The sequence below is a fragment of the Ambystoma mexicanum genome, chromosome 4p (genome assembly GCF_040938575.1).
Source record: "Ambystoma mexicanum isolate Mex_15411 chromosome 4p, UKY_AmexF1_1, whole genome shotgun sequence".
Taxonomy (NCBI): domain Eukaryota; kingdom Metazoa; phylum Chordata; class Amphibia; order Caudata; family Ambystomatidae; genus Ambystoma; species Ambystoma mexicanum.
This window is the reverse complement of record NC_090927.1, coordinates 259,235,918-259,251,198: the sequence shown is the minus strand read 5'-3', so window position 1 is coordinate 259,251,198 and position 15,281 is coordinate 259,235,918. Positions and strand designations below refer to the sequence as shown.

The 15,281-nt window shown below is 45.0% G+C and overlaps 1 protein-coding gene across 1 annotated transcript in view; it reads right to left on the bottom strand.

The window, feature by feature from the left end:
- LOC138453183 (zinc finger protein 721-like) overlaps positions 1-15,281 on the bottom strand; it is a 117,274-nt gene that overhangs the window by 58,883 nt on the left and 43,110 nt on the right. The gene's annotated exons all lie outside the window — the stretch shown is intronic.

The window sequence follows — 15,281 nt, the reverse complement described above, 5'->3', positions numbered from 1 at the left end:
CTAGCTAAGAGTCAATTATCACTTGCCAATTATCACTTATCACTTATCATTGGCTGGTGGCGAGTGCATATTTTGCACACTACCCAAGATACCTCTAGATGAGAAGCCTAAAGGGAAAACACATGCATTTCACCTACTACAGGGAGAGTAGGAGTTCATACCCAAAAGGATGAGGAGCTGGAGTGGTGGTAGTAGTTACAACTGACCAAAGTCAAGGTACAACCTTTGATGTGGCTGTGGAAGATGCAAAGGTTTTATCTCAAAGAAGAACAACAGCTAAGAGTTTGAAGTCCACTGAAGACAAACGGTTTGAAACCTCAAAAAGAAACTCCATTCCTTTCCCCTCCCCAGTTACTTATTTTCACCTGTGTGTTACAGGAGGCCATAAATACTTTAGTTGCTAGTGAAGACCACCAAAATCTCACTATTCCAAAAAGGAGGTAGGACTCATAATGTGCACTCGCAACTAGCCATTAACAAGTGAATATTGACTCTTGGTGAATAAGTAATGGTGTGTTGTGTGCATGTGGAGAATGCAGCCCGACAGGTGACTCGTTATTCCTGGCTAGTAGCCTGCTACCCGAAATGTTCACCCCTGGAAGAGGTGCATTCATAGGAATCACTTATGTTATGTACACCTGCCTCCCCCACATACTTGATCATTCAAGCAGGGCATAGACAAAACAACTACAGTTCCACAAGAAAAGGCAGTATGCAAGGCCATGCTTAGGGTTTTTCGGGCCTGGGCTCCCCCTCCCAAACCAAAGAAATCAATGTATCCAAAAATAGTTTTGGGCCACCCTCATCTCCACTTCACTCCAGTCACAACCCATAGCTCAATAGACCAACATGATAGCTTTCAAAAGAAGCATTGGAACTCCCCTGAATTTCACAGGTCCCTTCAGCCCTAATGGATCAGAATACTAAAGATGTGCACTTCAAGGGCAGCACAAGCAATCCACGATAAGTGTACTTGGGGTCTAATATAGAAACAAGACATTTTCACAATAGCAGCAGCAGGGAAAGTATGCTGGCTGTAGTCTAGATTCAGCATACAGATCAGTAGCTGTATGTAAAACGGTACCCTTATCCAAGAATAGATATTGAACTTAAATTAACAGCGTCACAGAATGTACAATTAATCAAACATCATATTGGAAGCAACGAGGAGGATACATATATGATAGAATAGAGGATACAGATTAGAAGTGAATAGGTCGAAACGTGTATCCGAAAATTGACAGGATAGAAGAGGGCCATGGTTTTCAAGTGGTGCCACCATGAGTGAGCCAAGAAACACATGACTGATGTATAATATGTGAAAGGTCACTATTCTTAAATATGAAGCAACACTATAACCTGTTAAACCGTGGGGAGTTTTTTAGAACCATGACAATTTTTTTCAAGTGTATCATGGGAAGTAAGTCACTCTTAAAGACAATTTATAAATATTTAGGGACTGGCAATATTCATAGGTGAGAAAATAGGAGATCAAATACGTTGCGAAAAAACACACTTTGGTTAAGCGATGAGCCAGAATGTTGATTCCTGTCTTCAATCTCGACACTTCATGGTTTCCTACTTCTTGTCATGTGGCAATTATTTGTGAACATCTGAGTTTTCATAACTAAAATAAAGACTGTTCATTTTTACCTAATGACAAGCATTAAGGCGATATGCAGTTCTGATTTACACAATGTGTTTAAGCTATTTTTTTAAATGATGTCTTTTAGTGTAAAAGATGACTGACAGAAACCACTAATAAAAAAGTTCTAAAGAAATGGGTGTGTCAAATCTCAACTAGTTTCATTTGAATGCCCAATTTCATCAGCAAATTGTATTTATTACCATACTGTCAGCTATTAATCCAGTTATTTGTATCCGTTATTCCCGGCATGGTTAGCCAAGCCCCAATGCAACAAGAGCCAATGAAGAATACAAATAAAAAAAAAGGTCAAACCCTGCACCTCCCGCCCTACCCAGAAACCTCCCTCCCTCCCTTTTGGAAGTTGCCAGAATACCACTGGCTCCTTTTCTTCCCCAATTCAACTCCTGGGGAACCTTGCATATATTGATGCATTGTACACGTTCCCCTTCAGACTGGAATTTAACTTATATGGATTGATACCCAATTCTGCATTTGCAATTTTAACCCATTATTTCCAAGGGGAGAAAAAAATATATATATTGAAGTAATTGTGGGTTTACTTGTTGAAATTTTTGAATAAATGGCTCCAAGGGGAGAAAACAACCAAAACTTTATGGGACTAGTAGTTTAAGAGTGCTCACTTGGGTCAATGGAGGGAAACCATTTACACCCCGCAAGTTTACAAATGGACAAGCTGCCACTGCGATAGACTGTTGGGGTTATTATGGTGAGGCATTGAAGCACAGGATGGCTCATGAGCACATCTAGCAACTGGTCCATGAGAGGCAGATTTGGGCTGCAATAAACCACAAATGCATCAAGAAAAGCGTGTGCTGGGCAGGCTGAGGAACCAGGTCATCAAATAATAAAATATATATTTATATATTATCTATTCCAACTTGTCCAAACAAAATATGCGTAGACTGTCCACTTATCCACACAGCATTTTTTAGATTAAACACCCTTGGCACCATAGAGGATGTTTCATTTAAAAACAAAATGAACACACTTACCTTGCAGCAAATATATGATCTTGTCATGTGGAACTATGCCGGGCCATACCTTTATAAGTTTTGTTTCCCTGTTGATGTCACAGTCATCAACAGAGAGGGTTAGCCCATTGCCGTGGTGCTGAATATTAAACCCACCTACCCAGGCTTAGATCTTTCATGATGTTTCTGACAAGAACTGTTAAGGAGGGGATGAGAGTGCATGTAGGAAATATACTTTTTTTCTATTAACTGTCAGTTAAAAACAACACAAGAAATGGAGGTAAAAAAACTCAACAACAAAAAAACTATTGCCAATTTCACTAACTATCGAGCCAGGCATCCTCAATTGCCTCAAACGTTGTTGCATTTAGTACTATTGGCATACACCACTTCCTGCAGATGGAAACACCACCTACTGTGCGCGTGCACCCAGATCGGTTCATGTACGAGGCTACAGTACTGCTCGACGCAGTGCCGAATGTAGCAAATCGGTCTTGGGAGAGTGTCGGCTGAATTTTTGTTTAGACCAGCCCAGTCCCAGGAACATGTTGCAGGAACTATCCTTATGCTCGATTTAGAAGGGGTGGTGGTGTCAAAAGAGAGGATCGTCCCGAAAGGGAAAGATGCAGAGGGAGGAGAATAGCACAGTGTCTCATGCACTGTCCCAACCCAGCCTTTACGAGGAGTTACAGATAGTCACTTGTTCGAAGACTGGGACAATGATGGGGAAATCATTTTGGCAATGTCCCATGTGAAATAATGGTGCAATTCTGACATGTTCCATGCCTCATTGTACTAGAAAGAAGTGTCCCACCTTTCGCCCAAAGTGATCAAGTCCAAGTGCCTGACAATTTGTAGGACAAGTAACCCCCACAATGTGGGGATCTTACAAAGTGTGCTACAACCTGGTGCTGTATTGTCCAGAGTTATACAGTACCCATTGTCCAAAGTGGAGTGGAAACATGACACCATGACGTCTCTCTTACACCAAGGGCATATCGTGCCATCAAATTCTCCCTGCAACATGGCGATATACCCCATCAGAAAATCGAAGGGATAAAGTTGGAGGATGATTCAGGATTTACGCCCCATCAACAATGTAGTACAGGATGAGTTCCCCATTGTGCCCAACCCCGCAACAATATTATGTAACATACCCACTACAGCAACCCTATGCACAGTCATTGATTTGAAAAATGCTTTCTTCCCATTGCACCTCGACTCTCAATATCTTGTTGCATTCACATATGGCGGAAAGAGATTCCGGCATATGAGTCTCACACAGGGGTACTGCGAGTCCCCCAGTATATTTAACTTACATGGCCACAGGCCCCAGAACACAAAAACCACACCATCTAGTGATGGGGCAATGGGTCACTTGACTCACTTATGTCCCTTTGGGACCCATAAACACTGGGGCTCTGGCTGGACTCCGTCCTGGTGCCTTTGGCACCAGTCTCATATAGAGATGTGAGCAGGAACACTTTATTTCAGTGCAGGAGTGCTTTTACTTTATTTCAGTGCAGGAGTGCTTTTATTTTACAAGAACTTTCCAGGAGATTAAAGCCTTTACTCCAGAGAACATCCTCATGTGCTGACTCATCAGGTGTGGCTCCCTAGGCCTGGTCTTCATGTGCCGACTCATCGGGTGTGGCAGGCAGGCTGATCCTGGTGGGCGTGGCTTCAGAAGCTCAGCTTTATAAGCTGCTCCATCCTTAAGGCTGTTGCTTCGCGTTACTGTGCACTCAGGTGAAACGTGACACTCACCGCAGCTCGGACCAGTTTACTTACCTTCGAAACCAGGCATTCTCCTGCATACTCACTTCCAGGCAACCGGTGCTTCATCGCTTCATCTGCAGACTCGTCTCCTGACATCCAGGGATCTTGATCCCGACGCTGCAGCACAGCACTCAGCATCCACGAACTCGGACCCTGTGAAGAAGAAGAAAGACAAGGTTAGAACATCCGTCCTAGGGCCGCGCCGCATTTGAACCCCATGCGCCCCCTAGTTAACAACTTACCACCTACTGTACGACTGCACCTTCGTTCCTCATTCCCTCCGGCTGTCGCCTCGAGCTCCGCAGCTTCTGCCGGGCCCGGCAACATCACCTGCAAGGGAAGAAAGCAAAAGAACAAACATCAAAAGCGGAACGGACAGCAATACAGGGCAACAAACTTTAAAATACAACAAAAACAACAGACGAGGAAAGACAAAGGCAAACAGGAACACTTACCTGAAGTATAGTGGCTTAGTCGCAGCAGGACTGGACTGCTACGAGCAAGGGACCAGTGAAGGAACTCGGTCCAGATCATACAAGCGCCCCCGCCAGAAGCAGCAGGACTGAGTGCTCGCCAAAACTAATCAACAGGTGAGCTTTCCAGGGACATCGCATCCCACAGGTACCACGGTTTGGGAGAAGGGGTCTGGAAGGGAATCAGACGCACAAGCTGGCATACTCACACCCCCTATTCTCCACGCAGAAGCAGTGAGCAGCATCACCTATTACCACCAGTCACCACATAAGCGCAGAGGGCGAATTCGGACCCAACCGACCTCACCCCCGGGAGGGCTGCAGCCATGCCCCAGCGCCTCTGCAGAGACCAGGTGAGCGTAACATTAACAGGGTGTTGCATGCAGATTTAGGCAACATACATGTGCCGAGTACTTGCATTCAATATGTTGATGATTTGTTGGAGTGTAGCGCTAATGAAGAGCAAAACAGTGAGGATAACATCACATTGTTGCAACTGCTCACTGACGAAGGGTACAAAGTAGACAGAGCAAAGCTGCATTATTGTCAACAGGAAGTACTATATTTAGGCAACCGATTTCTGTTAATGGCAAGAAGGTAACCCCAGAGCGCGCAGCAGCATTGCGTAGTATACCCCAACAAGGGACAGATAAAGACATGCAGACATCTTTAGGGTTATGCAATTACTGCAGGGCGTGGATTTTTGACTATGCGGCGTACACTTGACCATTACTTAAAGCACTGCAGGAGGCCCAAAAGACAAAAGAGCACCATCACATGGAATGAAGAAATGCTCACTAGTTTTCAAGAGCTCAAGGACATTATTGCTACTGCCCAGACCTAGCAACACCCGACTATACGTTGTACCTTTCTTCACTCTCAGACGGTGAAATTAGGAAAGCGGTCCTGACACACAAAAGCACTTTGGGCCACAGAACATTAGTGTACTACAGCAGCATGCTGGACTCAATGAAGCAGGGACAGTAGCCTTTGCTTTCGAAAAAAATACAGCCACTATCACAATGGGAAGCTCAGTGACATATGTAGAGCACGCAGTATTTGCCATCTTACAGAGGTCCAAATCCACACTGACAACACAAAGGGCTTCAGTTTACAAGGTCATACTGCCCAGCCGCTATGTTCATATTGTCTGGTGTAAGACAATAACTGACGCTGATGACATGCATGACTGTCACACATATGAAGGATCTGACGATGACATACCAAAAGCAAGGGAATGTGCTCTTGAGGATGGAGAAATATTTGTTGTTGACGGTTCACTGACTATTGACCAGAAGACGGGTAAGAGGCACATGGGTGCAGCAGTGGTCCATTTGGTAGATAGCCAGTATGAAGTGTTGGTGCAAAAGAGACTACCCATGCATTAATCTGCTCAGGATGAAGTGCTCATTGCTCTTATTGAAGCACGAGAGGCATCCCAAGGGTGTCAGGTTACCAGTTACTCTGATTCAGCTTATGTTACCACCAACGTTCATTCAGGAATGTCACGGTGGAAGGGAAGGACGTTCATAAGGGCAGATGGATCTTCAGTGCAACAAGCTGCACTGTTAGACAGACAGATCTATGCTCTCTCACGGCCCATACTGGTCGTTGTCATAAAGTGTGCCGTGCATGCAAACAACACAGACCTAATTTCTCTCGAAAACAAGACGGAGGACTAGGCAGACAAAGTAGCTGCCTATCTCCAGGTACCAGAACGCACAGCATACCCAGAAATAGCTAGTATGCTGCTGTATTTAGAAGTTCCATATACCAATTACCCTGATAATTGAGTTTCAGGGTCAGGCACCACAGGCTGAAAATTTGCCTTGGCAGAAAATGGGGTGTGAGCAATCCCCCAGTGACTTAATATGTTAACAGGTCATCACAGGTAAGGCAGTAATGTCCCAGGAACTAGTAATGGTAGCCTTTGAGCAGTTGCACTACCCCTTGCATGTATCAAAGCAGCATATCACTGCGGACACACAGGAGGATTGGTACGTACCCAACATGCAGGAACAGTTGAACTTGTTTATTTCTAATTCTACCTTTTGTCAGACATACAATACTGGGCAAACATTGTGGACACTGCGAGGCACGTTACCACGCCCCAGCCGGCCGTTCCGAGAATTACATTTGTTTTGCATTTATATAGTGCTACAAACCCTCAGGCATCTGAGCGCTGCTTATTACCCACAGTGTGTGGTGCTCATTTATCCACCTCGGAAGGAGTTTGGCCCTGCCGGGATTCGAACCTGCATCGGCAGGCTCTGCACGGATGTGAAAGTAAGCGCTCTACTCTCTGTGCTATCTGACCGGCTCAACATATTGATTTTGCCGACATGGGAGAACGGTACAACACTGTTTAATCGTTGTTGTTTGCTCCTTGTGAACATCCAGACGCTAAATCAGTGGCCACATTTTTAGTACGAGAGGCGTTTCCCCGGTGGGGGAGTGTGCAAAGCACTTAAATATGATAATGGCACCCACTTCTTGAACAAGCTATTTAAAGAAAGAACAACTCTCTTATGTATCAAACATAACATGTGCTCAAATTATCATCCTCAAGCCAACAGCGTTGTTGAGCGAATCAATGGCCTCCTAAAGGTGAAATTATCCAAGTTGTGCGTTACCCTAAAAAATAATTGGGTCCACTGTTTGTCCTTGGTGCTATTCAGTCTGCGGACACAGTCCTGCAAAGACCATCACCTTTCCCCTCACAAAATAGTGACGTGGACACATGCACAACAGCTGCGTGCGGGAGAGTACTGTTTTGTAAGAAATGTTGTCCGCAAGTGGAGTGAGCAGTGGTAGAAAGGGCCATATACGGTCATATATGCCACTCCACTGGCAGTCAAGATTAAGGAATTACAGTATTGGTTACACCGGTCTGATGTGCAAAGGTCTCCCCATACAGCACCTCATGGTCTCAATTTTACAGCTGGCATACATCGTCTCCTGTTATTCACACTGACCATACTACTGCAACATACATCTTTTCTACCTAAGCTCTTTCTGAACAAATAGCAGTGTTTTAAAGAATGTGTATTCCCTTTACTGTAATACTGATTCACTGCTTTCAAGCTATTGTTGCTGCATTTGGTAATATGAAACAGTCTTTGGGTATTGCATCTTTAACCCATTATTCTCCCCCTCTGCAGATTTCACATCACAAGAATCAGATAATTACTCCAGTGTTGTACATGTGCTTCGGTTTTAGTTTAGGTCTCTGTATATACTCAGTGAGGTTTTATGGTTGGGGCATTTAAAGGGATCGTGTAGTAAATGGGTGTGTACGGTACAGTCCGCAGGGTCTTCCAGGTTATTTAAGGGACGTACAATGAACACGGGTAGTTGATACAGTCACATGGCAATGGAGGCCCCAGGTGAAAAGAGGGGTGGAGGAAGAGAGTAAAACCAGTATAAGGGAGTCGTATTTCACACAATGACTGATGTGCACCATCCAGAATTCACTAATCTATGGTACAGTCAAATGCTCTCCGTGGGGAAGCAGAGGTCAAACAGGAATTGCTCCCTCATCCCTCACGTGTCAGAGGCATGCAAAATGTTAGTACCCCAGTGTTCGGTTCATTTGGCACTGTGTCAGGCTCAAAGCATATTCAATGGGCACGGAGTAAGAGTTGTGCTGATAGACAAAGATGAAGAAAAGTGTGCAAAGGATAAAAAAGACCCACGAGGGAAGGAGAGGGTCTTCCCACCCCCTAAGAGATACCGAACAACCAAACGCTAATGGAGCACATCCAGGTAGCAGGTGGGTGGGGGTTGCACATTGAGGAGGGTGTGCAATCACCTAAGTGCATGATTTACAAGCCATATGGCAGATGTAGGTGTGAACACCATCTTGGTGAACGGTAGCCACCTTAGAATTTAGTCCCAAGCGTGGTGAACAACACCACCTCCCCTACCTCTGCCAGGTCTCACAGTGTCTAAAAGATTGTCCATTGACCTAGAATGTATCAGGCCCTCAGGCCCAGGGAAAAATACTCCCTGCAAGGTCATGAGAAGGGAGCATGGCGCTCTTGGCAGTACCATCACACGGAACAGAGAGCAAGGCTCTCCTGCCCCCAATAATCCCCCACAAGAAATACAGCAATGCAATGCTTTTATCCTGAGACACCTTCATGCCACAAGACTATCCAAACCCAGACCACCGACCATACAACTTTTATACCCCTCGATCGATCACTAAGATCAGAAGGCAAGGCTATCATGCTTAAATGGGTCTCGCCATTTGTGCAGCGAGGTGCAGGGTGGCAACAATTTATAGCCAAAAACAAAGGTAGAGGACGTTGGGAGTTGCTGATCTGTCTGAGAGCGAGTGAAGCATGTGAGTTAGTGTGACCTCTGCTCTCCCCACGAGCCCCTCCCTGTGTCTTCCAGGTGCTGGTTACAATGATAAAACAACATTGTTTGTGTTTGTAGCCAATTCATCGTTAAGCCAACTTCATCTCGGATGACGAGCCCAGCAGTGCCCACGTGGAAAGAGATGGACAGATGAAGCCGGACCAATGGCTTGGCATCCCATATGGAGCAGGCCCTACACATCTAGGGCCCCTCCAATCCATATTGTACTATATAATATGACATAATTAGTGACATTTTGTGTGCTTATAATGTGCTGCATATCCCTTTGGCGGCAGCAGACTTCTTTGGTGATGCATTTCTATTTTGTATAAATAAACACTTGTAATCCTTGCAAGCTTGTCTTAGGCCCTCCCCCCCGGTCCGGTGTGAGTGTGCAGGGCGTGCGTTCAACGCCCACTGCTAATGATGGACAGAGTGTTGTTTGAGGCAAACAGATGGGAGGAGGCAGTTGTGAATTGTGCGGCATGGGGTCGGTAGGGAAATCGATGAAGAAATTATATGGAACATCAACAAGAACTGCCTTACCATATGAAACACGCATGTCTAAAAACTGACATGGATCGAAACAAAAGAAACACAAGTGAAGGTGCAAGCGGCAGAGTTTGAGGGCATGGAACTGTGAAACACAAGTGAAGGTGCAAGCGGCAGAGTTTGAGGGCATGGAAGTGTTCTGGTGGGAACCAACAGCAATTGCAACAAGACATTATTCGTCCCTGATCTCAGCAAGGGCACAGCAGCCCTTATGGATATCTTTTGGGTGTGTGGCTAGCGAGAATACATGCATCTCCGACCATTATGGAGAGGAACATGTTCAGTAACAACATTACATTCAGCCATTCTCGTGGTTCCTGAGGCCCATTTAACTATAGCACCCATGTCCGTCACAGCATAGTCGAAGACACCTCCGTCCCAAACACCACAAATATGAAGAAAGAAGTGATCACTAAGAAGACGACGAAGCGATCAAATTATTTATCAGAAGATTCCTCCAAGTTGCTAAAAGAGATTCCAGATAAATAATCACCTATACACCAAAACTGAGGTGTTATTTGCCTTTCCCCCACTGCCATGGGGCCAGGCCTCAGCCAATGCTAAGTGGCACCAGATTGTGTGGTGGGAAATGATCCAGTTGCAAACGATATGGAGCAGGGGCTGAATTCCATCAAGAGCAAGAGGCGTGTGATCCAGTTGGTGACCCTACAGAACTGGTACATCCTGGATCTGTTGATGGCCATGGAAGGGGACATGTGCAGGAAAATTGGATTGTAATGTTGCACATACATTCCCCCAAACAATGCACGAAATGGGTCCCTGTCGCACATCATGGGGCACTCCACTGGCTAAGGACAAGCATGGAAACTGAAGCAGGAGTGGATGCTGAAGATTGGTTCGATACAATGATCTCATGGGAACCAACATGGCTCAGAGTGGTGTAAATATTGGTCCCCATCGTGATACTCCTGCTGATGATGTTCTGCATGTGCCGAATTATGCTATAATGCTGGGTAAAGACACTCTTGAACAGTGCCATGATGATGGTCTCAATAGGGGCAGGTATAGCTCCTCCCAATACAAAAGATAGGCATGCTCAAAGAGATGAACCCAAAAAAACACGCCTGGTGAGAATCAAACGGCCTATGGATTACTCCCCCCCTCCCTCACCCCCCGCAAGACCTCAACTTCACCCCCAGCAGATCCAGAAAACTATGTAGAACACTGGGTCGATCTAGCTGGTGATGGTGACTGCATTTATCTTACGTGACCCCGGAGAAGTATGCCCAGGACAGGGGGCGGGAGTTTACATCACGTGTGCAGGGTGTGGGTGCCCAAGGATGATGATTATAGAAGAAAGGAAGCAGATGGATTAGTTAATGGAGGATTAACTAAAGGGCTGAATGTTGGGATGCTCGTCCAGTTCCTGTGCCCACCCAGATGATTTAGGTTGAGGAAAATATATTAGTGCACGAGAAAATTAACGTGCGTGGCCAGAGGGGCGTGAAACATGTAAAGAAGGTGTAACACATGTAGCCTTCTGTAACAGTTCTGGAAGCGTAGGTAGACACAGGAGTGCAGTATTAACAGAAGTCAAAATGAAATGAGTAAATGTAAAAATCAACCGTGGTCCCCGCTGTGAGAAACACTGAAGCACCGCCATATTTAGAGTGAGGCCTGGTATGCAGTAGGCCATGATGAAAGGTAGCAGCACAGCATGGCAATGACTTCTGAATAGCTTTCCCATCCCAAGCCCCAGCAGGGAAACCGAACATAGGAGGCCTCCAGACCAAATAGACAACATACAATTGTATTGGGTTGCAGGCCTGCAAAACCAGAAAGGAATGTGAACTATCAAGCACCGGTAGGACTGCGCCTGTCCCGAAGGACAAACTCATGGGAGCTGGGGCAGAGGTCTTGAGCTGCCAAAGGCCTGATCAAGATTTAGGGCACTAGCACCCCCCAGAATAATGCCCATCCTATTGGAACTGCCAGATGCCCACAAACAGATCATCAAAACAATCAGAATTTTGGCGATTAGTGTGGTCCTCGAGAGCCCCACGAGAAGCAGCAGCTGATAAGGGGGGGGGGGGAGCTAGCAGTGAAACATCCTGTGATTTGTACTAGGAGGAGAAAGAGGTAATGCCAAAACATCTAGTGCTGTGACAGGGAGGCATGGTCTTCGATCAAGAGAAGCACTCCTTTATTCCGAAAGGGGCCAATTCGACCTCAAAAGTATACGCTGAGCTCATGTTAACAACCAGGTGCACATCATGTGAGTAGGCTCATATGGAGGGTACTATGTCAAGAAACCCACAAATCAGGTAGTGGAGAAACCAAGGTGATGGGATAGAAAACCACTTGTTAGAGGGCAGGAGTATATCAAGATGTGGCCAATCGGTCAGGGGATTGCTAGTATGTACATAGGTTGTTGCCAAATAGGGTGGGGGGGTTAAAACAGTATGTGCTTATGTGACAGATGATGATTCTTCTCCTTAAAAACGTTGCAACTGCTTTGAACTAACAGTGAAGTCTGTCGCAGTTGGCTTCAACAGGCACCTTCTATCATTTTTTTCCTTTTTGTAAACAAAATAAACTTGTTTTCCTTGCACTTTGGTGCACCAAGCCTTTTTCGTTGCAGCAGTTATTTTCTTGGTCTGGTTGTCTGGTGGTCTGCCTCACAAGGTCCAGCAGATACACTGCTGGTGATGATAGTCCTGCTTCCTCCTGTGGAATTGCAAATCTGGTGGTGGGTTGGTACCTGCTCTTGAAACATTCATCCACTTGCCGCCAGTGGTAACGGATTAGGTGGTTGACGAACACTGCTGTGGTGCCAATGCTGTGTGCAGGAACAGTTGAGAATCTTCTCCTTCGAACCTTGTTGCAAAATCTACACCATCCCTTCTCGAAGTTTGATAGTGAAGTGTCTTTAAGCACCTTAAAGTACTGCCAGCACAGAGATGGCGTGAAGCTCCTGTGATGGTATTTCTTGGGTGAGCTTGCTGCTCCACCCACTCAACATTCTGTGGTTCTTCAGGGGCGCCTCGGGATGTTGTGTTTCTGTCTCCAAAAAATGATCACATTTTTTTTTAAATCTCTAAAAAAAGGGAATGAAATTAAAAACAGATATAAAAAAAACACGACAGAAAACATGGTACAATAAAGGGAAAAAGTTTGGATAGCAAATAGTGCCAATAAGTAAACTTGGTAGATCTGTTCACTGTATCTGCCCGAATTTGTATCCAAAGCAATGAGGAAATGTACTTATTTCTGCAGTATGTACGTGATTTGCGATCTGTTTGTCTATGAACCAAGAGGCTGTCGAATTTTACACCATGCACTTGCACTTAGGCCAATCCATTAGCAGAATTATTGTACCTGTAAATAGCAAAGAACATAGTCTGTTTTTATTTAATCTTTTCCAAAAGAGTGTTGTGTTTACAATATCCCTTTACATAAAATAAAGTTATTGGAAGATTAAGATGCAGTTTGTATTTCATTGGGTGTTGCGAGGGATCAGAAATGAGAAGTGGATACAAAGTTGTACTATTTTTATCAGACATCTTTTTTAAAACAAATAGGTTGGATGAAGGCCTCTCCGTCCCTATTCTGAAGAGAGGTTCTCTACCTATACAACTAAAACTAAAGACCAGTCTGTATCCAGCCGTCAAACTTATAAACTGTCCTTGTGCCCAAAACATACTAATCTGACCCTCACACTAGAAACAAATAACTAAGGGTGTAAGGAAGTGTCTCCGAGTTATGTTGGGCAAAAAAAGTATTCACAACTAATGCAATTAAATTAATTAAACAAAAACAGTTTTTTCCTAGGAGAAATCCCTGGGTCCAGAGAGTGGTTCCCTTCCCCTGGATATTTAGGTGAAAAGGCCAAAGTGTCTTTCAAATAACAGTTCCTTCAGGATAGCCAAAAAGTGTTTCATTTGAACAACAATTCCCCCCAAGGATGGCAAAAGTGTATGTCAAACCACAATTCCTAAAGGATGGCAAGAGTTTCCTGCAAACACTTTCTTAATGATGACAAAAAGGTGTCTCGTTCAATCAACAGTTCCTTGAGGATTTCTATACTCTGTTCAGAAAAGTTCTTATCAAACAATATGTTCCAGCTTTTGGACTGAGTTCATAAACAGAAAGGATCTTATTCAAACACAAAACAACTTTCATGGACCTCCTGGTATACTCTACTACCAGGAATCCCCTTATGTGCTCTTCAGGTCCCTGGTATACTCTCCTGCCAGGCATCTTTCCCACATTGTCCAGTTTTTTCTAGAATGCTTTGGGTGGTGGGCCTTGTATATTCCTTTGTCAGGAAGCCCTCCCTCCCGCGGGGTCTTGCAATTCCCCTTATGCTTTCTTTGCCAGACGTCTTTCCTGTTTTGTTGTCCTTTAGTATAGCACCACTTCACTGTGCTTTTATTTTATTTGCTTGAGGCATTGCTTACTCCAACATTCCCCACACTGACATCTCATAAATGGGGACTTGTTCAAGTTTTGCCTTTGTGCTTTATTTGGTCTGTATTGAAATATTCTTGTTGCATTTATCTTCTTACATGCCTGTCGGTACGCCCCAGGGTCCCAATGCCTCTGTGCTGACTGAACAGGATCTTGCAGCGTTCCCGACCCGTGGCACATTGTGGCAGTGATGCTTCCTCCCTGGGATGGCCTCCTATGCACTTTTCCTCCCATGTTCCCAGCACCTCGACCCTTTCTCGTTGGCATCTCTCCGCAACCGGGATTAAAGGCTGCTGCTTTTAGGCACAACCGTATCTCCGGTGGCTCTGCTGCTGCTCTTAGAGCTCCAACGGCCTCCTCAAGGTGCCTGCAACGTCTCTCGTGATCCTACTGGCAATCGTTAGTCGCACACAATGCCTGGATGGCGGTCATACAATCAGGGATAAAAAAAAAAATGACATTAATAGAGGGAAGTATAAGGAAATCTTTGCGTCATTAACATAGCACTGGAAATAAGAAAAGAAGAAGGAAACCAAGTGAGCCTGAGGGACAAAATAGACATTGAAGAGCCACAATGATAGGATGGAAATCTGGGGGACGCTGCTGATACACAGCAAGATGCTGGAGTAGAAACGGCCCAATTGCAGCTGGGGAGGGCAGTTTGTGAGAAAAAGATCAGCCAGTCCAGTGCCCGGTCCATGATGCTAAAGGTATCATGTAACCACTAATGAGGATAGAATGGCTGAACGTGCGAAAGGCAGAGGAGACATCAAGAAGTACTATCCGCAATTGTCCTACTATCATAAATACCATATAAACTTCAATCATATAATTCCACCAGATTACAAATACGGTATACTCCCCTATAATAACTACACACATATCACTATATTACGTGTGGCCAGTGGCCCCGGCCACCACAATAGAATTAAACCATATAAGAAGTATGTACAATACACAAGACTCATCCTTCACCCCCCTGACCCACCCCAATCCCAATAGCGTCTGCAGATAAAAAAGTGAATGTCAGACATGGGAGCA